Source organism: Sebastes umbrosus, chromosome 16 (assembly GCF_015220745.1).
Source record: "Sebastes umbrosus isolate fSebUmb1 chromosome 16, fSebUmb1.pri, whole genome shotgun sequence".
In the NCBI taxonomy this organism is placed as follows: Eukaryota; Metazoa; Chordata; class Actinopteri; order Perciformes; family Sebastidae; genus Sebastes; species Sebastes umbrosus.
The window spans coordinates 19,477,600-19,503,315 of record NC_051284.1 but is presented as its reverse complement, the minus strand read 5'-3'; the positions used below and the strand labels follow the sequence as shown (position 1 = coordinate 19,503,315).

The 25,716-nt window shown below is 39.4% G+C and overlaps 2 long non-coding RNA genes across 2 annotated transcripts; one reads left to right on the top strand and one right to left on the bottom strand.

The window, feature by feature from the left end:
- Positions 1-827: 827 nt before the first annotated feature.
- Positions 828-19,998, top strand: LOC119474691. Its single transcript, XR_005203618.1, has 2 exons — positions 828-935; positions 19,728-19,998. It is a non-coding gene; the product is annotated as an uncharacterized LOC119474691 (long non-coding RNA).
- Positions 3,961-13,785, bottom strand: LOC119474693. The gene is made up of 3 exons (XR_005203620.1): positions 13,654-13,785; positions 5,426-5,433; positions 3,961-3,998 (listed from the first exon to the last, which is right to left on the bottom strand). It is a non-coding gene; the product is annotated as an uncharacterized LOC119474693 (long non-coding RNA).
- Positions 19,999-25,716: the final 5,718 nt, after the last annotated feature.

The window sequence follows — 25,716 nt, the reverse complement described above, 5'->3', positions numbered from 1 at the left end:
ATTTAAAAAGTAAAGACTCACTCGCAATCACCCCATTTTGAAATGATGTTGAATGACTTCCCTTACACTGCACCTACCTGTCATAGATAATAATGCCCTATTCTATTCTTAGTCCACTTATTGCTGTCCACAGTCTCTCCTCATCCTTCCCAAGGGCAGGGAATGCTATTTTCCTTCCCACAACGTATATGACTTATGAGAACTAATTATGAGTTTCACTTCTCCTAGACGTTATTACTGTAGATCAGCAATAAACATCTCGAAAAGGGTGGCCGAGCCACCGTCGGGGGAAATCTACCACTTTGTTTTCCTAATCGTCTTCACTGTTTATCTCTTTGAACGCACAAGTATAAGATGCAATATGTGTGTCGTACAGTTAGAGAAAGAAAACCAGGATGAATATAATAAATGACAGCACAGATAAACCCTCATTATTCCAGACATAAACAGTTTTTCCCGGCTTTCTTTTACAAATACGTCCTCTTGAGCCGACGTTTCTTGATGAAACCGGTGTGTGAGTTTGGCGCCTAGACAGCGAGAACACAGGGGGATACATATATGAATGCAAATGAGTAAGCAAATCAATTCTTTTTCAATTGAATGGGGGTAAGAATGGGAGAGCAAATCTCCCTTTCCTTCTCGCACTGAATCAATCTGCATTTGGCAGAGAAGGACAGAAACAAGGACACATGTTATAAACAGACGGCCACGAGCTGTTCTGAGTGGAGGAGGAACGCATGAGTCTCCTCAGATTTGATATAATCTGTTGAGAGGTCTCCAGTCTCATATCCCCTCGCTTTAATCTGGCTTGTGTGTGTTTCTTTTTCCAAACCTCCTGAGACGGAGCCTGTGACATTACAGCGGTGATGTGATTTCCCCGCCACCGCTACTGACCTGATCCACATCAGTCAGTCGGTTTTAATGAAATGTCGGAGGTTTGTATGTGCTTTTATTAAACTGAAGGAGTCCTCCATTGATTTATTTCTTTTCCCAGCACTGATCGCATCTGGTATCTGATCTTTTTATCTGCTCGGGTCCAGGGGTGCTCCAGGTTTAAATTAGACATTATGGATCTGAGGATATGAGTGTGGGAGTGTGTTGTTGTTGTTGTTGTTGCTTTGTGTCAGTTCTGGCAGTTTGAGGTTAAATTTGGTTCTACGCAGTGAGAAACTGCTCTGTAAGCATGTGTGTAAACACAATGTATATTTTGGTCTGAATGTGTCCATTAGAGCTGAGATGATCAGTTCATTGATCGATTAGTTGATAGACAGGAAATTGTTAAAGTAATTTTTTAACCAACAAGTGTCTACAGCCAAGCTAGCGACTCTGTGAGGCTTAAAGCACAGCGGTGCTTTGAGCTAAATGTTGATATCAGCTAGAGCTGCTACAATTAATCGATTAGTTGTCAACTATTCAATTAATCGGCAACTGTTTTGATAATCGATTTATCGGTTTGAGTAACTTTTTAAGAAAAAAAAGTCTAAATTCTTTGATTCCAGCTTTCTTAAGTGTGAATATTTTCTTGTTTCTTGACTCTTCTATGACAGTAAACAGAATATCTTTGAGTTGTGGACAAAACAAGACATTTGAGGACATCATCTTGGGCTTTGGGAAACACTGATCGTTAGTTGCAGCCCTAATATTAGCATGCTAACATCCTGATGTTTTGCAGGTATAATGTTTACCATGTCCACCATCTTAGTATATTGTGTTAGCATGGTAAGTAAGGGTTAATGTACAGCTAGTAAGATATTGTTGTGAAATAAACCCCAACAGTGGTCTTGCATCGCCCTGAAGGGGTTTATTTCACAACAATGTCCTACTAGCTGTACAATATCCCGCTTATTACACGGCTACTTACTTAAGAAATCAATCATTTGACACAAAAAAAGTCCGCCAGAGTCCAACATTAGAACTGCAGAACAAAGCTGTGTAATAACATTTGATAATCAGCACTAAACACGCAGAGCACCCAAGGCTTATGGGAAATCAAAGTATTGGACAAATCTAAATTTTGACCTGATGATGGAGCTATTTGAAAGGTTGAGGTATCATCAATCAATCATCCTGAAGGGGAGCATGAATGTCCGCACCAAATTTCATGGCAGTCCATGTAATGGTTGTTGAGATATTTCACTCAAAACCACAAATGTGAACCTCATGGTGGTGCTGGAGGAAAAATCATACAGTCACTAATGTAATTAGGACAAATCGTTTCGTAACCATGAACATCTGTACAAAATTTCATGACAATCCATCCAATAGTTGTTAAGATATTTCAGTCCGGACCAAAGTGGTGGACCGACCACTTGCTATTCCTAAAGCCATGCTGCTAGCATGTCTAAGAATAATAAAAATAAAAATAAATAGTAATAAAAATAAATGTATATTCGTGCCTTCTCAAATGTGAATAGATGCTTGTTTTCTTATTCTTCCATGACAGTAAACTGGACATTGGTTTTATACAAAACAAGCAATTTGAATATGTCAACTTGGGTTCTGGGATATGATGAGTATTGTTCACTAATTTCTGACATTTTATAGACCAAACAGTCAATTAATTAATCAAGAAAATAATCAACAGATTAATCGATGCTGCTTAGTGTCCGTGTGTGCATTTCTGTAAGAGGTTGAGTGTGAATCACACTGCAGGCAGTCTGATCTCATTTCCAGTAATTATGCGTCGGCAGGGAATGGGCGTTTCATTCCGATCTCAATAATACAGGAGTCTTATTTCTAATCTCTGTGAAGGTCAGTCCAACACTGAGCACTTTTCCTCCACACAAGTGAAGAAACATTACATGGAGGCACAGTTAAATCTACCTAGTATAGATTCTTTCATTTCAAATCCACTAGAGATCGGAAATAAGTCCATCTGAATTCTCAACACGCAGATGCAAAATGTGGGAAAGTCTATCAGCGCACTCTAAAATCTAATTAAAGAAATCCCCATTCAGTCGACATATACCAGCCAGGGTTTTGATTCAAATCATTTTTATTCAAACTCTCAGATGGCACATGGTTGGTGCAGGAAATGAATCTAGCGTATTGAATTCTAAACACAATTATCTCTATAATAACACGTGGTGTGGCTGCCCAGTTCCTCCCCGTCGACTGGCTGTCAGGCTGATCATTAGACAGGTGGAGACTCAATAGGGCTCACTTATACACATGATGCGCAACAGTAAATCTGCCAGTACACAATATATATACATATACACCACACGGACACACGCACAAGTGCATATAAAAGGGCATAATTGCTGTTTTAAATTGGGTACAGCATCTGGTTACACTTTGGATTACAGCCCACAAATTAAACTCTTAACACATACAGAGCACCAGTGGGATACTTACTGGTTACATACCAGTGGGTACAAGGGAAGAAGTGCAGGGAAAACAGTTGTAAATACATTTGCATTTAGATTATGATTGCTTTTTAAATTACCCATAAAGGGTAACTTTGGTGATTTCCAACCTGGACCCTATTTTCCTATGTTTTTGTGTCTAACTGACTAATAACGACAACAATTTCTGAAATTGGTCTAGTATTGAGGGAGAGCAACGTAGACGGCAGCTGCTCACGGGCTGCAATGTGGTGCTATTGGGGCAAGCTGGCACCGTCATTTACGTCCACAAATAGTGCTTGTTTTTGCCATGACAGGCTCTGATTGTTATTATAAGTGTCTGACATTATGGAAAGAGTCTCGCTGAAGGAGAAGTCTTGTTTTGAAATTTGGCGAGGGGATGTGTTGCCAAAAGACAACAGTGGAATAGATCTATGGTATAAACATGAGTTAGTTATGTTGGAGTACAGACAGCGTAGCTTAGCGTTATCTAAGATAGATTTTCAATGTCATGGCTGAATATTTAGATGATTTCGACAATGTGGACGAGGTCTTTCAATTTGATGGACGCCCGTGTTTATCAGAGCCAGAGTATACGGATATTCAGATTTTGCAAGAGTTCTCCTTGAGCGGAACTTGCACTTTATTTCTCTGTAGGGTCCTTTCCATGATGTTGTCAGAAACTTATAAAAATCTGAGCCTGTCAGTGGCAAAAAAAAGCACTTTTAGTGAAAGCAACAATAAAATGACGCTGCTCACTTGCCCTCGAAGCTCGTTTTGCAGCTGCCGGTTACAGCGCTCTCCCTCATTACTAGACCAATTCAGAAATTGTTGTCCCTGTTAGTCACTCAGACACAAAGACATGGAAAAATAGAGTCCAGGTTGAAAAATACAGATGTTACCCGTTAAGTAATTACAGGGTGGAGACAGGGAACCAACAGATGTATGTCTGTACTGTATGACTTCTTATTATAGTTATGTCATGATGCATGTGGCACTTTCACTTAGTAAACAAATCTTTATTAAAAGCTGATATAAATATGATATATTGACGTTTGTGGAGTACTATTCTATACTTTATCCCAATACAGTTTGTTTCTGACTGAATGTAAATATATTTTTCTATATTTATAACTTTTATAGCAGCTATTGATCCATCTTCCTAAGCTTAGCCTAATGTTTTTTTTTCCCCCAGCAACAATAACATACACGTTAATAAGTACTCCATATGAAAAAAAAAAAAACTTTTAACAATTTCCCAAAGTAAATTCTTTTTTTTTTTAAAGTATATACATTATACCATAACTAGTTTAATTGTAATATTGGCACTGTGACTGCATTTTTCCTGTTTTATTACACAGTAATGATATTACTGTTTCCTATAATTCAGTAGGTGCTCATTAATTAAAAGTTAAAATAAAAAGTTGTTATTTTGTCTTATCTCCTAACATCTCGTTTTCTTTCTTCATACTCATATTTCTCACTTGTAAACGTTCCCAAGTATGTATTTCATTGGTTCCACATGTGTACTAGCTGTCATTTGGAGTCATCTGAAGTGTTTCCAAACACTTTTATCTTACCACTATTAAGAGAATCATCCCCTTTAGAAGATCAAGAGATAAATTGTGCAAAAGACCTGAAACGACTGTGCTGCCAGATCAGAGAGTGAGAGCGTTTAGTGCCTCGTCACTTTAGAAAGAATCACACCGGAGAGGCTCCTGTAGCTGATAGACGGAGGCAGTCAATTTGGTCTCTTGATACCAATTTTCATTGTCATGATGATTTCATAATGCCCCATGATCGCAGGACGCTGCCAGCTTCAGTCCTCCTGTCTCTGTGGGTAACAGGCAGCGTGGAGATGTGTGTGTGATGTGTCGGCTAATTCTATTTCTGCCTCCTTGACTTCTAAATACATCCAGTAATTAGTCACAAGGAGAAATCCATGTTTGCCTTTGGGGATGACTGGCTTATTTAATTGCACGGCCAGGTGAAAGGTGAATGATAAAATCGCCGTCACTTCCTCAGCGGCTTTGACTTTGGCTCCTCATTTCTTCTCGTGTGAGTCCCATTACATGGACTTTAACAGCTGGGATACCTGTGATTAACAGACAGTATACAGGGGACATTGTATCTCTTTCAATTACGCCCTTCGGTAGTTCGACCAATTCAACATTACTCATGAGTACAAAACACTACAGCTCCGGAAAGATGCTTTTGGTGCCAAACAGCGACGGTATTCACACCATAGTCCAGGTGCGCTTGGATAATGCATCACTCTTTACTGTCGGCATGCTGAGAAAAAGAGTACCCCTGCAGAAATCTGGGTAGTGGCTGGAAACGGAGAGCACATTTCTCTCCTTCAAATACACCAATTATATGAAAGGTTGGAATAGGGACGATCTGTCTCCCGCTGACTGGCAGCATACCATATGTTTTCCTGGCACTATCCTGAGGGCTAACTGCTTTGTAGCCTCGGCCTCCCGGGTGTCGACAGAACCTCAAGCACCTTCAGCTCCGGCTTTCATGCTTGTGCAAAATTTGCCTCAGAATATTCTGGAATAAGAAAAAGGTGAGGAGGAAAGTAATAGCCTCAATATTATTTCCACTTCCTGCGTGAATTAGCAACTAAAGTAGCTCTACATGATATCCAGAGCATTAATATAGCAGCAAACAATTATTTGCTATCAGTGGGCAACTCCGGGGTCTGAAAAGTGAAGCCAATGCGGAAGTGCCTTAAACTTGCATTCTTTCTAACAGCCAGCAGGGGGCGACTCCTCTGGTTGCAAAAAGAAGTCTGATTGTATAGAAGTCTATTCGAAAATGACCCTACTTCTCACTTGATTTATTACCTCAGTAAACATTGTAAACATGAGTTTATGGTTTCAAGTCTTGATGTTCATTTAGTAAATTATGGTCCCATTTAGAGTCAAATAGACCATAAAGCAGAGTATGCTTTAGGGTGTGGCTACCTTATGATTGACAGGTCGCTACCACCGAGTTGTCCCGTCTGGGAGTTGTCTGTGTTTTTGTCTTACAACTTTAACCCTTTCACAGTGTGTTAGTTCATGAAAGTTTTGGTCACCTGAAAATGTCTTATTCAGCGTTTGGGGGTACTTAGCTCCACCCTCTCGTGTCACTGCTGGTTGCAAAAAGCCAAGATGGCAACGGCCAAAATGCCAAACTCAAGACTTCAAAACAGCAGTCCACATGTCAATGGGTGATGTCATGGTGACTACGTCTCTGTTCTGAGTAGCACTGTTAGGTGTGAGCTGCCGGCTCAGACGTCACCATGTTGAGAGCCGTGCGGAGGCAATAGAAATGCTTCCGACTTTAAAGAGTCTAATATTTTTTGTTTTCACATGCTGTCCCCTGTTACAGAAAATCAATAACCTTATCATCTGTTGTCTTTGTAATATGTCCAAATTGTCCACATGTGTATGCACGAATTGGTGAATAAAACGGGTGAAAAAAAACAGAAAAAACAAAAGTTTGAAGGCATTGAGTCATTTAATTGTTACATATCGATCTCAGGGCTCACGCAGGATGATTAATGTCGTATCATGTCAGTTCCTATGCCTGCTGTCTTGTTAATGGTTATACCCTCTAATCAATTATACACACATGAACTGTAGAGTCATCTCTTTGTAGCTTCTTGCACTGGTGTTACATCAACTTGGAACTTAACTCTGTGCAGAAAAGGGTGCGATTAATCTTTTTCTAAATGAAGGGATTTTTTTTTCATCATGTCCTTTTTTTAGCCTCTCTCGGAACAAACTGCTCCTCCAGCCCCAAAGTGGAAACCAAACTTGCTTTGATTTTCTGCTGCAACACTTGCCTTAATCTGCGGGCATTTAACCCCAAAAGCACCCTTATGCTTCAAATAGGACCGGATGGTTCTCGGGCTTTTTGAGGATCTTGTAACATGTTAAGGAAGTAAATAAGAGCGCTCCATTGATTGGTGTTTTGTCACTTTGGAATTAAAGATGATACTCTTCTGTTTGGTAATGAGTGTTTAACCTCAAGCAACCTCAGCGGCTGGATCTCCAATATTGCCATAATAGTTTGTTATTAGAGGAGGAACATTTTAGCATTGATAGCCTAACTGTTTTCCATTGTTTTAATCATGTTTAAAGCTATGTAAACACCCAATTTACCCCTGCTAAAATTGTCCAATCACATCATAATATTGCAACAAATCAGTGCCCGGCTGCACAAACAACAGTCATGAACACTAACTGTGATCTGCAGGAGGGAGAAACTAAATGATGATCTTTGTGGAATTTGCCATCTGCTCAGATGCGAGCCCATGTGTAGGGATGTTTAACTAAATTTCATTAATGGAGACAGTGCCGTCGTTATCTCCATGGCAACTGTAGCCTCTCATTGTCGGGAGGTCGCGGAGGAAGCAGATGGACAGGAGTGATAGTTTGTGAGACGAAAGGGAGCGACAGAGAGGGATGACTTCACCTGATGCCACGTTCACCTGATGCCAGTTATTCATTGTCTAGTTACCATGGGAACAGGAGGAGGATGCTGTCTTTTTGGGTGTGTTGCACCTTGCTAAGGGTTTGCATCAGCAGGATGTAATGAATACATCACCTTTTCACCCTGGAAAGAAGAAAAAGTGCGTGATAGGGCTACATGATTACGGCCAAAATGATAATCACGATTATTTTGATCAATATTGAAATCTCAATTATTTATCATGCTTATTTATTTGTTTTTTAGGGACAGAATATTTTTTATTGCACTTTCACATTAAATAAACAGACTGCTTTCACTTACATTTTGTGCTAAATTCCTGCTATTGTACGTTTTGAAAGTCAAAATGAGTAATATATCCAGCAATACGCTTGATTCGATATGCAGCTGAGTTTTCTTGGGAAGCCAAAATCGTGATCGTGATTAATATTCAATTAATTGTGCATGATATCCAAAAGTGACCCTTGCACCAGACCAGTTATCAAAGTGTAAATTCAGACTAAATCAAACAAGGCAGAAAACTGCTGCCGCTCTGTATAGGTCCTAAGTAAAAAGTAAATATACTGAGTGTTAGTCACAGCACAAATTGATGTCCTGTTAGCAGTGATTTTATGCTTCGCTGGCTCCAAGTTAAGAAACGGATTTCCTGGAGCACGATTTTGCAGAGAGAGTCAGTTTGACCTTTTCCATCACATTCAGCTTTGCCGTTAGTGCCTCCATCTGTTTGAAATCCTCCCCAACTTCTTAAGAAACCCTATTACATGACATGCTTACTGAAGAACTAACTTCCCTTTCTTCTTGCAAAGCCAAGCGGACGTGATGAGCTTTATCGGACGCTTTGATTTCTTTCTGCTTCGGTCGGTGAGTGCGTACAGTATATGTGGACATTTTATATATATTTCCTTCCGTGCTTGCATTCCTGTGTGTGGTCTGTGCGGAAGTGTCCATGCAAAGGTGCATGAATGTTAAAGTGTTTAGCTGGTCTCCAGGGCCTTTCGCAGACCTATCTAGGAAACCAAGGCACAGAGCGAAAATTGCACAGGCGCTGCTGAGAGCTGATAGCCAGGCACCGAAGTAAACAAATGGCAGAACTGACAGACAGAATAGGTAAATAGCCCACCACACTTGCTGACTGAACCTGTCTGCATTTATTGGCTTTCCCCAGGCACAGATTAAAAACAACCCTTCGCTTCAAACAACCACTGACGCTACATTTTTAGATTTATGTAACTGCTTGGTCGAAGTCTGTTAATTTGTTGGCAAATATATTAAAACTTTTAAAGCCTGTCTATGCAGCTGGCGCCCCTTTTCGTTGTGGTTTATTAATGCGCAGCCTGTTTCGTGTGCCTCGGAGGTGCTCTGTCGCCATTGTCGTGTCCATATGTTCGCCTCTGAATATAATAGAGATTAATGGGCATTGTTGTAGCGCTCTGTGTCTTCTCCCACACTCCTAGTCTTCAACTTCTATCCATTACCAGCCTGCATCCTATCCTTCAACAGGCATAAAGACTATTAAAAGACAGAGTGGGTGGGAAGCAGGCAGACAGAGAGGAAAGACCTGAGCTAACACAACAATAACAGGGCGCCTGCAATGGTACTTAAATTGAGGATCACTCATCCAACCTGTTCATCCCTTCTCCCTGCATGTGACTCATCTTGAATAATCTGACGCCTTCTCTCGTACAGACTATAAAAGACATCATCCAGACAAAATCTGTAATGTTGTTTAGCACCGGCATTAGAAGCTATATTTAAAGCTACAATAATGCATTTTATTTCTCCTTGAAGAAAGAAATGTAATGCGTGTCCTGCCCTCCTTTCTGTCACCTGATTAAATCTGAGCGTCTGTCACTCGTCCCGATGAGCCGAACACTTTAAAGCATCATCCTATTCGCTGAGACTGAGGTAATGGCATCAATAAAGCCACCTGCAGGTGTTGAAGAAGCAGGCGATAAATGCAGGCAATCTGGAAATAACTGTGCAATCTGGTTGAGTGATGGCTTGTGATAGTTTAAGGATCCCTGCTTGTTTAGTCTGTGAAGCTGATCAATAAGCGCTGAATGTGTTGGGACTGAATTGCACATAAAAATGTAGAAGAAAATAATCTATAAACTGTTACTGTTCGACCAAATAGTTCCCAAAAGCAGGAGCGGAAGAGTGGTGCAAAATGACGATAAAGCATGCAGGAAACTTCTCACTTCTGCACACGTTCACACAGCTTCCCTTTTATGTCTCCTCACTAAGCTATTTAAACCCTAACTGTCTGTGCCTGAAGGTGCAATCAGTAATCAGTAAAGTATTTTATCGGCTCTTTGCACAAATTGACCATAATTTATCAGCAGGGGTTCACAAGTGTTGCTCATCAGTGTCACTCCTCGGTTAAGTGTCTTCTGCGATTTACAGCTTTGCTAACAGAAAGAGCTGGGCAGCTCTGTGGTGTTACAGTGTCCACGCACAGGCTGACCTATATCGTTTGTCAGGGGCTGAAATACATTTTTGTACAGATTAAACAAACAAGATTCAACATGTTAATTGTTGAGCTTTAAAGGTGCTGGTAGGCAGATTTTTTTTATTTTTTATTTTGTGGGTTCTTATGTATGCTTGCACACCCCTTTCGTTTGAGTCTTTTTGCTAAGCAAAGCCAACCGGCTCCATGCCGAACATTTGACCTATTAGGGTTGGGCGATATGTTAAAATTTTCCAACCGGCAAATTGTCAGCCCAACAATGGACGATTGCCGCACTGGTTAGTCTTTCCAACAATCATCAACCAAGTTAGAACTGAAAATATGACGGCTCTGCACGTTGTTTACTCTCTCCCTCTCTCTCTCTCTCTCTCTCTCTCTCTCTCTCTTTCTCTCTCTCTCTCTCTCTCTCTCTCTCTGCCTGCTGAGCGGCTCTCGTTCTTCGGAGGCAGACCGTTAAATTAGCAAAATAAAATGACAAACATCACCCAAAAAGTCGCCCAAAAAAACAACAACGATGCAGCAATGTATTCAGCCAATTGCCGATAGCAGATATATTCGTCCAATCGATTACATGGGATTACAACACCATTATTTATCAAACATCAAAAAAATTAAATATGCATGTTCCGGTAATAGCCTACATGTACAAACAGTATAGTAACAGTACAAACAAATAGGGCTGTCAAAGTTGACGCAATGATAATGCGATAACGAAAATTTGTTTTAACGCCACTAATTTCTTTAAGGCATTATTGCAACTTGCGATTTTTTAGGTTGTAGTGGGCTAAATTTTTAAAATTAGAGTGAAGATACTGGTATCATATGAAATTAGAAAAGATAAGAAATTCATTGGTACCAACCGTGTCATACTAGCTTGTCGCAAAGGAGCGTAAATAATGCTCCAAAAGTTACACTAAATTTTGGCAAGGAATAATTGTCATGGCTATTTTCAAAGGGGTCCCTTGACCGGAAAATGGGTTCTCTAGGTACCCACGAGTCTCCCCTTTAGAGACATGCCCACTTTATGATATGCAATTATGTTGCTAATTGATTTCCAATAATAAATATATACATACATTTGCATAAAGCAAGTATATTTGCCCACTCCCATGTTGATAAGAGTATTAAATACTTGACAAATCTCCATTTAAGGTACAATTTGAACAAATAAAATCGTGATTAATCGTGATTAACTATGAACAATCATGCGATTAATAGCGATTAAATATTTTAATCGATTGCCAGTCCTAATACAAAACCAAAAAAAGAACATCAGTTGCAACATACTCTATGTCTAAGATAAAGGGCTTTTTTTCCTCATCTCCCTTCCTCAAAGTAACCTCCTGATTTAATGTGACTATTTAAAGTTTCAGTATTATGCGGTAAAATATCTCAGTTAGAGACATCAAGATCTTCACCTCCTATCAGTTCATATTATTATCAGAAAAACACAAACATCGTTAATTTCAATTGATTTTAGCAACCCTGCACTTAAAACAATAACGCCGTCAAATATTTCCACATTTCCACATTCACATGTTGCTTGTGTGCATCTAATGGTGCTGTATCTCTGAACACGCTCATTAGTTATTATTGATTACCTGCTTCCTGCTGTTGTTAACCTCTCTTACAAACAACTCTGTTGAGCTGCAGGGGAGGAAGAACCAAGCAGAGGATAAGATATTCCTCTCCTCCTCTAATTGAATCTCACCTTTCAGCAGAAACCTGTGGCTGCCAGCCCAAGGTTAAGGCAGTGCTGATATTGCCTCTCTGCTCGCTCTCACCCACTACACTCCCTCGCTATGAATTATTCACATGCACAGTCATAGCCGAAAAGAGGCCAACGCAGGAGGAGATAAACTCAGCCTCTTAGATCAAGCTACTGTATATAAAACATTCTTTAGAGGAGCTCTTTCTTCAGTGGCGCTTTTGGTTTTATTGGGTGTGTTTTGTGTGAGCCTACTCCACCAAATCCACAACATATTTATGAATGAGATGATGTCCGGTCGAGACACTTTTACACTCAAACTGCTCCGACTCGCTCCAGATCGTATGACTTTCCTGAACATTTTCCATCAATTTCTCCCTCACGCAGACTGGAACCAGATAATGAGAGTGTCAGTGCTCCTCCAACTGTAACCAACATGATGGACCTAATTTACTTTCTCGTTTTCTCCAGCTCCCATGATGCAACAGGACAACCATTTTCTCAGCCACAGAGCGAGGGTTCTCATTTTAAATAAAACGATACAAACAGCAAGATTGCGGAATAGCACGCACCCCTGAATTCATTTTTCAACATCGCCTTTACGGAAGATACTTGGTGCCAAAAAAAGAGTAAAATGCTTTAACTGAAAATTTAAATGAACAACATATTGGAGTGCAAGAGGTGTGCGAAAGAAGTATCCACATACTGCTTTAAGGAGCAGATTTATTCAAGTCTAGAAGAGAACATCTTAAATTGCAAATCCAAAGCGAAAACTGCTCTAAATTGAAAGGAACCGACAAAGAGAGAGAGACAGATATGCATAATAGCAAAGTACGGTCTGACCTTGCTCTTCTTATTTTGCTTTTATCACTTGCTGTCTCTCTCTTTCTTGTTCTCTTTCACTAACGATTTCTTTCACCTCTGCTGAAAAAGGAGGAAGTGAAAGAAAATAGCCCTGATGAATAGACCGAAGCTGAAAAGGAGGCGAGAAGGTACAGGAGGAAGCGGTTGTTCCATAACACCGCAGAGTGAGGGAAGTGGTGTTGATGAAAAAATGATGAAAAGCAGGAGATGAATGGGAAAGTGAGGCGGCAGAAAGGACACGGAAAGTCTGCTCTTAGTATAAAGTTTGTTTAGTGGAGTGTGGTCAGGTCCTATGAACTGCAGAGACAAATCCCCCGGCTGAAAAAATCAGGGGCAACAGTGCAGAGGGCATCTCTAGTATGGCCACTCTGTGAGGCAGGAAAACAAGATGTGAACACAATAAACAATCAAATCCTCTGCTTGTAAACATGCTCTTTAAATTCCCCAATTTTCCTGAACATTTTTAAGATTTATTTTATTAGTTAGGGATGATGAAGTCCCTGAGACGACTGCAAAACAAATCTGTGTCTCGTTCTTGCAGCAGCATCAACTTTATTCAGTAAAGCAGAGATGTGTTATGGTAAATGTCCACAGGGGCTTTTTTTTTATCGCGAGGGATCGCCTCGCTTCGTCGCATTTGACGCTTGATGGGCTGCCACTAGACACAAGGCACCTGATTGGACGAACGCTTTCCCTCTTGTGCTGCTGCTCCCAGCTTTCAAACTGGAACCAACATGACGGCTCTTTTGGAAACTTTCCTCTCTTGCTTAATGAAAATAGTTCACCGAAATGTGTTTCTGAAAACATTTTGTGCAAGAGATAAGCCATGCAGTTGCTGAATCTGTCTTCATTTTAGATTTGACAACGGTTAGATTAAAAGTTTCTAGGTAGTTTCCAGAGGCGGTGAGTTGTGCCGGACGACATGTACCATTTGGTGAAGGTGTGTAGCTTGGAGCGGTGAGGATGTTGCTCCACTTTCTCCAGTCCCTGAGTTTTGGTTGTCGATCCACTTACAGCGATAAGAAAAAAGTGAAAAAAAATGTCCATCCCAGTTTCTCAGTCCAAGGTCACATCTTCCAAAATGTCTTGTCTTGTCTGATCAATAGTCCAAAACCCAAAGATATTCAATTTACAATGAAATAAAACAGAGGAAAAACAACAAATCCTCACAAATGAGAAGCTGGAATCAAAATCAATATTATAATTGTTGCAGCTCTAATTGACAACAATTATAAATGTCAGAGTAATGTAGTGCGAATCCAAATTCTGACTTACTTCCTGTCGTTATATTATGCCGCTAAACTGCTAAATGTAGTTCTTTGTAAGTCAGTCAAAGCAGTCAGTGAAGCAGGGCAATATCACAAAGGCATAATTAACATCCACCACAGTTAGAACCATTGAAATATTAGAGCCTAAAAGGAACTCTACGTGTCTATGTAACAGCCGTTGTGACGAAAAAAATAGAGATAATGTTCTGTTATGTTAGTTAGTTAGTTTGAAAGCAGTTGTTGATTTCCAGAAAAAGAAAGAACGTCTCCATTTAAAGTAATTTTAATAAAAAAAATATATATATTATTCATTTACTATTAGAAACTTTAATTTAACGTTAAATTAAAGGCTTTTTTATTCAATCACTTTGAACTTGGAAACCTAATGGAGGGTTTTATTGAACAAGTCCACATAGAGTTTGATGTTGAGGATGTTTAACGCGTCTTCAGAGTTGTATTGAGCTTTTGTGTCTTTTTTGATGCTTCTTATGGTTTGATGTGAATATTTTCTTTCCAAAATGGCATACTATCCTCTTCACTTTTCATGGATCCAATCCTCCAAAAGCAATATATATATATATGCTGTATGTCTCAAAGATGACTCATAATGTTGATAGTGACTCATACTGGATTTTATGTTCATGTCATTCTGGCAGTGAAGATGTCATATATTTCCAAATGACAGACGTCTCATTTCGGAAGGCAAGCCTTCAATTCCACCCTCATTATAGCAGATCCTTCAGCACGGTTTACGGTTTATTGGTTACGAAGGAACAGTATCGGCTCTCACACAGGCATCCGTCAGGTGCACGATCTGAGCTTGTTGGTTTTTGTTTCCGAATGTAATCATGTTTTCCTCACAGCGAGCGGTGCATCTTTGGCAATGCGTCCCACTGAGTGGCCTTTGAATGTTTCCTCAGCGCTGGCACGGCAATGCAGAGGAATCACAGACACTGTTGTATTTTTAACAAATTCGTGTCAAGAGACGAGGCTGAAAACACATCGCCTTGTTTGTTGTCAAGGCGAGACACCCCAGGCAAGAATATTTTTTCATGCGCTGCACAATTTTGTGCTATTTTGCTTCCATAAAACGTCTTCTTTCAGACTAGTGTAATACACATTTAGGTGTTTATTTTATCACACTTTGTCTATTTGCGTCTGTAGATTTCTCCTAAATTTACCAAAAGATGGCATTAGATAATACCTCATTTGCATATTTAAACATTACATTTCAGAAAAATTGTAATTAGGGCTGTCAATTGATTAAAATATTTAATTGGGATTTATTGCATGATTGTCCATAGTTAATCGTGATTAATCGCAAATTAATTACACATTTTTAACTGTTCAAAATGTACCGTAAATGGAGATTTGTCAGGTATTTAATACTCTTATCAACATGGGAGTATATGTGTAATGTATGTATATATGTATTATTGGAAATCAATTAACAAAACAAAACAGAGGTCAGAGAAGAGGTCAAGGGACCCCTTTGAAAATGACCATGACAGTTTTTCCTCGCCAAAAGTTTGCGTAAGTTTGGAGCGTTATTTAACCTCCTCCGTGACAAGCTAGTATGACATGGCTGGTACCAATGGATTCCTTAGGTTTTTCTAGGTTCATATGATGTAAGTATGTAAGTGCGTTTAACACCTTATTATCGCGTTAACTTTGACAGCCCTACTTGTAATACAAAAAATAATTGTCTTAATGTAAGTAATCAGCTGGGGAAGTTTCATTGTGATATCTATTAGTTAATTTTTGACCCTATTCATCTGTAGTATCTTGCAAAATGTATGGAATTTTACGATACATATCTTTAAAGGCTTATTCCTCTCACGCTCTTACCCAGAAATCTCCACTTCAGCGGCAATTACATTCACCAAACATTCCAGTTTCATTCGTATCTATATTTTGAAGGTTTTTACAGAGAGATTTGTTCATATATCTTTTATACCCTGATTTATAGAACATGTTATTCCTAAAAACATGGATGTTGACAGTGTTTTCTGATTTATGGAGTGATAAAAAAGAGATATCTAAAATTCCCTCTGTAAAAACCTTTGACTCGAATATGTCAACAAAATGAAACATCATTTTGAACGTGGCTTTAACCAGTGTTTCTGGATTTCTGCTCTGGAAATGTATGCAGATTAGCACATATTTGATAAGATAATACCTCATTTGCATATTTAAACATACTCTTGTAGCAATAGAAGCCAATGCTGATGTTTAATAATCTCTAAATCCTTTACTTGAATCAACACCAACTCCATCACAGCAGCAACACACTGAACCCCCATACTGCCTTATCTTATAATCATATACTTCACTATGTGATTAATGTGATGTGATTGTCTCTATATGCCAACTGAAGATGAAAGACACAGAGCTCCACGCCAAAATAGAAAATGATAATGATCTTTACTGAGCGTGTCATTTTCCTTTGTCATGCCGACGTGTTATGACTAGAATGAAAAGACTGGTTTGAGTGACATGTAACTTAATTAGAATCCCTGTAAAGTTGCAATCAGCCTGTTGCTTAGAAACAGCAGCTTTATAACACCTCGTCAACTCCAATAACTGTATACAGTCGGAGAGATAAGTGTGCAGGTTTTCAATCACACCTGTGTGAGAGGAAAATGTGTCGGTGTTAAATGTTTTTTTGGGGGTCTGCTGTCTCACAACTGTGTGACTTCTCTTAAAGGACCAGTGTGTAACAATTAGGGGGATCTATTGGCAGAAATGCAATATAATATTAATAACTGTGTTTTCTTTAGTGTATAATCACCAGAAAATAATAATAGTTGTGTTTTCGTTACCTTAGAATGAGCCGTTTATATCTACATATGGAGCCTGCCATGTTGCACACCATGTTTCTACTACAATAGCCCAGAACGGACAAAACGAGTCGATAACGTTACTCGCTGCTGTCGCTGCCACTCCCTAACTCTTTCTTCGCCTCTCACTTCCCACGTACACACACACACTCTATGCACTGGCTCTGCTCCAAATGACCTACGCTACTCTTACAACAACTTCAGTTGACTTCAGGCTTCAGTTGTTTGTAATATGCAACCTCACCGCTAGATACCGCCAGATCCTACACACTGGACCTTTAAATAAAAATTGTGATTATTAAAGCCTACTCATAAAAGAAAAATCTTACACACACTGCAAGTCACCTCTGTGTTAGTGCTAACAGTGTGACGACATGTCATGGAGGGTTTTCTTGTGGGTGAGAGGTTTTGCTCATTACAGCTTGCCTATATAAAAACTCTGTTGCCTCAGGGCAAAGATGCCACCCAAACAAACTTTTTGCTTTCTAAAACGATAAATTCAGCCGTCAACTCAACAGACAAAATATAACACAAGTAGGGCTGTCAAAGTTAACATGATAATAACACGTTAACGCAAATTTGTTTTGATGCCACTAATTTCTTTAACGCAATCAATCTTTTGGAGGTTGTAGCGGGCCCAGTTTTAAAGCTAGAGTGAACTGCTATGAAACTACAAAACCTAAGGAATCCATTGGTACCAATCGTGTCATATTAGCTTGTCGTAAAAGAGGGTAATTAACGTTCCAAACTTGCGCTAAATTTTGGCAAGGAAAAACTGTCATGGCCATTTTTCAAAGGGGTCCCTTGACCTTTGACCTCAAGATATGTGAATGAAAATGGGTTCTATGGGTACCCACGAGTCTCCCCTTTACAGACATGCACACTTTATGATAATCACATGCATTTGGGGCAAGTCATAGTCAAGTCAGCACACTGACACACTGACAGCTGTTGTTGCCTGTTGGGCTGCAGTTTGCCATGTTATGATTTGAGATATACAGTATATATTAAATATATAAATACATTTGCATAAAGCAAGCATATTTGCCCACTCCCATGTTGATAAGAATATTAAATACTTGTCAAATCTCCCTTTAAGGTACATTTTTAACAGATAAAAAATGTGAGATTAATTTGCGATTAATTAAGATGACATTTTTTAATCGACAGCCCTAAACACAATATATACAGTATTAATTACTCTATATGCTTGCTGCTTTTCTCCATTGTTTACAAGACTGTGTGTTCAGGCAATCAGCTGCTTATTCTCTGATCGTGTGGGTGTAACGGAGAAAAGAAAAGAAACGGCAATAAGATATCTAATTAGGTGTAAGCCTTCAGGAAAATGAGACATCTGATTAGCGTGTCCTCCTCTTGGCCGTGGAGAAAGACTCCAGCATGATTCATGAGTGGTCACAGGTAATTTTGTACCGAGCATTTACATTTCTCAGGGAAAGATGGAGAAATGACTCATCAGTCGACAGATTATCAGCGAAAGTTACACCTTGTAAAAACTTGTGAATTTGCCTCGCCATGAGGCTTGTTTGATGTGAGCCATCGGTGAAAGTGTAGCCACAATCAAAGGCTCAAAGCAGGTTTGCTCAACACATTACAAATAGGAAAGTAAGTGATGCAAAAGATGCTTTGAAACGCATGCATTAGATTGTATCCAGATGCAGCCGCTGATATATGCTTTTAAGCTTCATTGCTGCTGTTGTGTTTGTGAGATTCAGTGTCACAACATCACCGCTTTGCAGCGGCAGCTCTGCACAATTCATGAGACTTGTAATCCAGGGGGAGTGATGTGAGATAGACGTCACAGAAGTTCCTCCTATCTCAGTGTTGTGAAAGTGGGCTACAATAATAGCTCTTTTTATTTCACACAGGCTTCAAGCCTTCTAGTGGGGCTCTTTAGTTTTATCTGTTCATAGTTGTGGATTGGGAATTTGCAGGCATCCTCGAATAATCAGGCCATTAAGTCCCATGAGTGGAGGGCTCACAGTAACACTGGTACTTGAAACACAATGACCACAACCTAGAACTCATGTACCAACCCACTGAACCAATTCTGCTAAAATACAAGCACATTTACTGCTTCACACTCACATCGCAGTTCTAAACCACACTTTTTTTCGAAACACTACACTCAAGGTTAATCTTTTGTGTTCTCGTGGAACAAAATGCTAAACTTTCATTTTGTACTATCCTCTCTGACTCCTCACAAGGGCAAAAACATGTTGCACAATTATTCCATTAGCAATCAGAGCTTTAGAAATGAAAAGGCCACAGGTGAGGAGCTAGAGGCGGATTGGAAGAGCAGGGAAAGCCTTGGGCTATGTTCCAAATCACATACTTTTTCTTTTTTACTTTTAGTACATAATGCAGCTTACAGCCTACAAAGTACTGTTGCATGCAGTATACATCAGTGGCGGCTGCCTCAAATAACCAAAGATTAAATGTTAGTCAAAAATGACTATGCAACCCACAAAGAGTGCAGTCAGACTACAACACTGCTGCTGATTTTTTAGTGAGAAACTGGTTTAACTGTGGTTAGTGTGTTCACCGAAGATAAACAGTGAAATGTAAGATATGAATGCATTTAAAATAATATGGGTGTATATTAATTGTTTTTTCTGTTCTGTATTTTTAAGTAGTGTTATTCAATTTAAAATTATTTGAATTAAGTCACTTATACTGAGAAAGAGTAAGATAAATATGGTTACTAATGGTAACAAAATGATCTGTGTGCAGGTTTGAGAAGAGATGATCCAGTTTTGGCGAGCCAGGATCCATCCAGGAGGTGCAGGAACAGTATCCCGCCTACTGTGGAGCGACAACAACCTTCAACTTCAGAACAGATACCGTAAGCACATGATCTCAACTAACACACTACCCGGGTAGTAACGACAATATTCACGCACACCACACTCCTGAACTGAGGAGAACTGAAAAGAACTGAACTGGGTTTACATGTTTGTTTTTCCTGTATTGTAATAAAAGGAGGTGTTCTCTTTAAGCCTTATTCGCTGCGTGTCATTCGCTCTTGAGTCAAAACCAAAATATCGTGAAAGATCTTAGTTCATTGTAAATTCATAAGTGGTTGAGTACACAGTGCTACACGAGTATAAAGACATGATAATATAGATCTATCTATCTATCTATCTAAACTGGGGAAAAAAAGTTCGGAAACTTGTATTTGGTCGATTATTTCACTGTTACAATGCTAATTGGCATTGTATTTTACATCGTTGGAAACCCTGTTTATTTTGGCAAATTTTTCTTGGGCACTACCCACACAATCAGCTGTGCTGCTCATCCCACAAATGCATGATCCTTTCAAGTTGGACATCATTGTGAAGGTAAATAAACAGGCTTTCCAACGATGTAAAATACAATGCCAATTAGCATTGTAACAACAGAGAAATAATCCACCAAACACAAGTTTCCAAACTTTTTTTTCCCAGTATGTATATACGTAGTTAGTGTAACAGAAGGCAGAAGTCTCCTGATAACTAATTCATACCAGTGTTTTCCTTTCATAGTATTTTACATCGGGCACATCAGTGTTCAGTTGGTTCTTAGAAATGTCTATTCATATGATGGTGTGTCTGTGTCTGTCATTTGAACACAATACTATTTTGAGAAGCCATAACATTGTTTTGAAGGCAGACTTTCATCTTGCAAGATATTTGTGGAGTTTTGCCTTTTGTGTGTGTGTGTTTTTGGATCTGTGTGTTCTGAGAATATGAGGTATGCTTTCAGAAAACGAGTGTAAACAATTGAGAAACAATGTAAAGAAACTGTGCCCATACAACTCCTCATAAATACTAAACACCGACTTTGGCATATCAAATCTGTCATCACCAACAGCAGGAGACAGGGATGAATGACAATGTCAGTCCACAGTTTGACATTCATCAGCACCATAAACACAGAGAGAGTGGAGAGAAATACTAACAACTGTGGGATGACATCCACTCCAGTTTGGGGGCAGCTCTCCTGAGCCCAGCCCGCATGTCCCTCTAATAGAGAGGTTACTTCTTTACCAGGCCAGCATCATTTCCCTCTTTATTACAGTTGGAAAGTCCTAGCCTAACCTAGGAGAATACTGGCATCAGGCTGCCACATCCTGGCTCTCTGTGAAAGACCAATTGCCTCTGCAAAGGACCTTACCGCCCGGAGCAGCCTCTGCTCTCTGATCCATCAAAGTCTCAATATGTGCAGTGGTGGTGTGCCCAAAGCTCTTTCAAGGGAAGGTTAGAGTTCTTTCTTGCATCCTTTATTTCATCAAGAGTTGAGAGGGAAGATTGATGATCTGCAGAGGGAAATCCCACCGATTCAGCAGGTCATTCCTGGTTTTGCAAGCTAGCTTTGAAGTTGGAAACCTCGACCCTGACGGCCGAGTGGAAGATGATACTTTAACATTTTAGTCATATATCTCTCATCAGGCCTGTCAGTGACAGCAACTCTGTTCAGTGTGTCTCTATTGACACAAGTGACAGCATAGACCTCAGTATCAGCACGGGATTTGCACTACTGTCATGAGCCGTGTCATGTGCCCCAGTCTTTGTCTGACACAAGTGGCCCTCCAGATGCCCTCCGGTATAACCGTAAGGAGGATTTTCTGGGTGTTCACAGAGTGTCTATACAGTACCATACATTTCTTGTGTCTGGAGCCTCTACTTGAGTTCCTGCTGTTGAAAAGAAGGCAAGGAAGGAGGGATCTGAAGGGAAGGATGGCAGCCCCCCATCTAGCTTCCAGCTGGTCTTGACCGCGGCCCAGCCAGGTGAACCTGCCCACCCTCCTGTCAACGCTCAACCATTAAAACTCTCAATTCAGCCAGGAGCTTTCATGGTCCACAGTCAGATGGGCTCCTGTGTGGCGTTGAACACCTTTTTAATCCTCTGATGTGGATCAGTTACACGTCTCAAATCTTCGCTGACAGTTTCACAGCAGGGAGATGCAGTTATCCGACTTCACCTACCGAGCCTTGTTAGAGGGCAAAGCCTGCGAGTGTTTGCCTTCAATTTAATAGCATCACCGCCCATTAAATATCAAGTTGTCAAAAGCAGGAGGGACTTCTAGAAGTCAGCGCAGGGCTTATATATTGTGCAAGGTGACAGGTTATTAATGAAACTTTTAGTAATCATTTAGATATTTGTTATTTTAGCATTTAGATGTTTGATTTTTGGGTTGTACTGATCTATTTTGGGCTTTTTTTTGCCTACAGATCAGTCAGTCCAGACTGAAATATCCTGACAACTATTGGATGGGTTGCCATGAAATTTGGTACAAACATTCATGTTGCCTTCAGGATAAATTGTAATAACTTTGGTGATTCCCTGACGTTTCCTCTTGTGCCGCCATCAGGTCTAATTTGTCCAGCCTCAGCTGTACTTTGCGTTGCTTGCTAATTAGCCACTAAATTACTAAACATCAGCATATTGATACATACATGTTAGTGCAAGCTCTTAGTTTAGTTAGAATTAGATTCTATGTTTTTGTCTGTCTTGTTTTTTACAGGCAGAGTCCTCTTATATTAGCAGCTCCCACGTACATTTATAACAGTTACATAAATCATGAATCAACAAGTTTAAGCTCTCATCTCCATACAGAGAGTGCGGGAAAAGTGTACAGCTGAGGGTCCTTGATTTAAAAGGACTGACTCAGCATAACCTAAAGCTGTATTACACATTTACAGTCCAGCAGATATTCCAGCAGAGCTTTGTCAGTTTTTAAGAGGTACAAACATCCACGATTCACGGCACAAGCAACTGCAAGGAGCTGCTCCTCTAAATTAGTCTCATGTTTCAACGGCTTTTTATAGTACAGCTGTCAAATTACGACACGTCATTTCCATAAAAATGCCCATCGAGATAATTAAACCGACGTCTCCCTGCGAATGTTTCTATTTGCTCTGTGTCACGTTGCAGCCCCCCCCCAGTGTTTAATGAGGGGGTTTATTTAATAGGTATCATGTTGTTGTGGTAGGTAATGATGTTGATGTGTAACATGATCTTATTAATGTACAGCCATGCATTTGTTTTACTTTATTATATTAAGAACAGAGAACATTTAAAGTAATATTTCTTTGAAAGGCCATTTTCACACTTTTATTTTCACAGACAAAAGCTCATAATGTGTCAGCGTGAAACCATTTCTTCCTTCTACAATGATATTTCTGGTCTCTGTGACAAAGGCTATGATTTGATCCTTTTGATTTGATTCAAGCTTGGCTATTTTGCATTTTCACAAGTACACACTTACAATTTATGGTAATTATCATGCTGTAATTCAGAAGCACATGCGCGTTAAAGAAGAAACTACTTTTCTACCTTATTATCTAATGCTCATAACATGCACCTACGTAACAATATTTAATCTGATATATACTGTAGGATAGTACAGTATATGAAAAATGGCACCCCCGTATCATTACTTGTCAGATCGTGGTTTACCAGAAAAAAATACATTTTAAAAAACACTAGAATGGGAGACAAAAGTATATTTAATTTGATTTTAGATTTAGATTAGATTTTAATTGTTTACACATATAAAATAGGTACAAGTTGATATTACATTAACAACAACAAATGTGATGGAGAGGTGCAAAACGCCCTCAGAGGGGCCTAATCAGGGCACTCTCCAGTGCATACCTCAATCAATTATTAAGGGAGAATAAAATATTAAAAAGGATGGTAAAGAGAGAGAAATAATTATTATTGTAAATGAAAACTCATAATTATTAAGCAATTTTACAGAGATAATCCATAAGGAAAACATTGGGGAGATAGAAACAAACTTTTAATGGCTTTTGTGCCAACTTTAAAAATATGAGACGGCAGAGCGTTCCATATCCCTGATCCTCGGTAAATTACGTAATGTAAGTAATGACTGTTATATACACCAGTTGCAGTTGTATTCAAAGATTATCTGTAAATGGAAATCTTTCTGAACTGATAATTACTTTTTCACATATCAAACCCCCACTTTAAAGGATAATACCCACACACTGTTCATTCACAAGAAGATTATCTGAGACCTTTCACCTCGAATATTATCCTCCGTGTATTCTCCTCATCATTCTCATTCCAGAGGTGTTCTCATAATCGGCACAATTACAATTTCTGGACTTCACTTAAGATGTATCCATGTATGTACAGAGAGGATAAAGCGTATACTTCCTTAGTCAGAAAGAAATAATTGGTCCCTCTGTGGCTGCACACCAGTCGACATACTATATATGCACCGAGAGGCTCTGCTGTAGCCATGGTAACTGAGAGTTGCATTGATATCCCAATTTTATTTGAGCAAACATACATCAATAAAACCATAAAGCTACTAGATCCCTCTGTTTCTCTCTCTCTCTGTGTCCAACTGCAACCTCCACTTGCCTACTCATTGTGTCCATCTGTTTTCTCCTTCTTCTCTTTTTATATGCTTGAAAAACTAACTCTTGTAGATAGTAGCATCAGCAAAAAATGCAGTATGTAGATTTGAGATTAAATCTGGATATTTAAATATCCCTTTAAAAAAATGTTGCTCTGATGTCTTTAGAGGACAAAAATGTCTGCATCAAAATTATTATTTTCCACTTTTACAAAGTTAAATCTTTTAACCAACTTCAGTCCTGACCATAGAATTTTAACCCTTTAAATGCCAGTTTGTTTACATAATGCCACTGTTGTTTTTACTGGAAAAAAAAACAAAAACGCATAAAAATGTAATTATTTTCGATCTGGGAAATGTCAATGATTATTATCATTGATGCATTTTAATTTTTTGTGCAGTATCAGATAAAAATAACTCCCACTTGTTACCTTAGAGGACAAAAATGCCCCCTTCCTAAAACTGCTGTAAAAAATACTATATATTCATATTATTTTCCACTTTCACTAAGTTACATTTTTAATCAACATCAGTCCAGATCATCACTACCAACTATTAATTAATCTTCAGAACTTTAACCCTTTAAATTCCTATTTGTTTACATGATACCACTGTTGTTTTTTATGAAAAAAATATCTATATACACCGATCAGCCATTACATTAGGACAGCATGGGCACCCTGACCGGTCTGCGGCTACGCAGCCCCATACGCAACAAACTGCGATGCACTCTGTGTTCAGCATTAACTTTTTCAGCAATTTGAGCTCCAGTAGCTCTTCTATTGGATCGGATAACACAGGCCAGCCTTCGCTCCCTACGTGTATCAGTGAGCCTCGAGTCTGACCCTGTCGCCTGTTCACCGGTTTTCCTTCCTTGGACCACTTTTGGTAGGTCCTGACCACTACAGACCGGGAGCAAGAGCTGCAGTTTTGGAGATGCTCTGACCCAGTCGTCTAGCCATCACAATTTGGCCCATGTCAAAGTCGCTCACATCATAACGCTTGCCCATTTTTTTCTGCTTCCAACACAAAGTTCAAAGTTCAAAATGTTCACTTGCTGTCTAATCCCACCCACTGCCAGATGCCATTGTAACGAGATAATCAATGTTATTCACTTCACTTGTCAGTTGTCTTAATGTTATGGCTGATCGGTGTATATTTTCTGTATATTAAATGCTAGGGACATTTCTTTATTCAAAGTCTGAGATATGTCAATCATTAGGAACAACATTGATTCTGATGCATTGCATCAAACACTGCAGGTGCACCATAATACAGCGGCAATAACTCCAGTGGGAACCAAGAAAATAGCATGTATTTGCCTCTTACAGCAAACGTGAGAAAATGGCT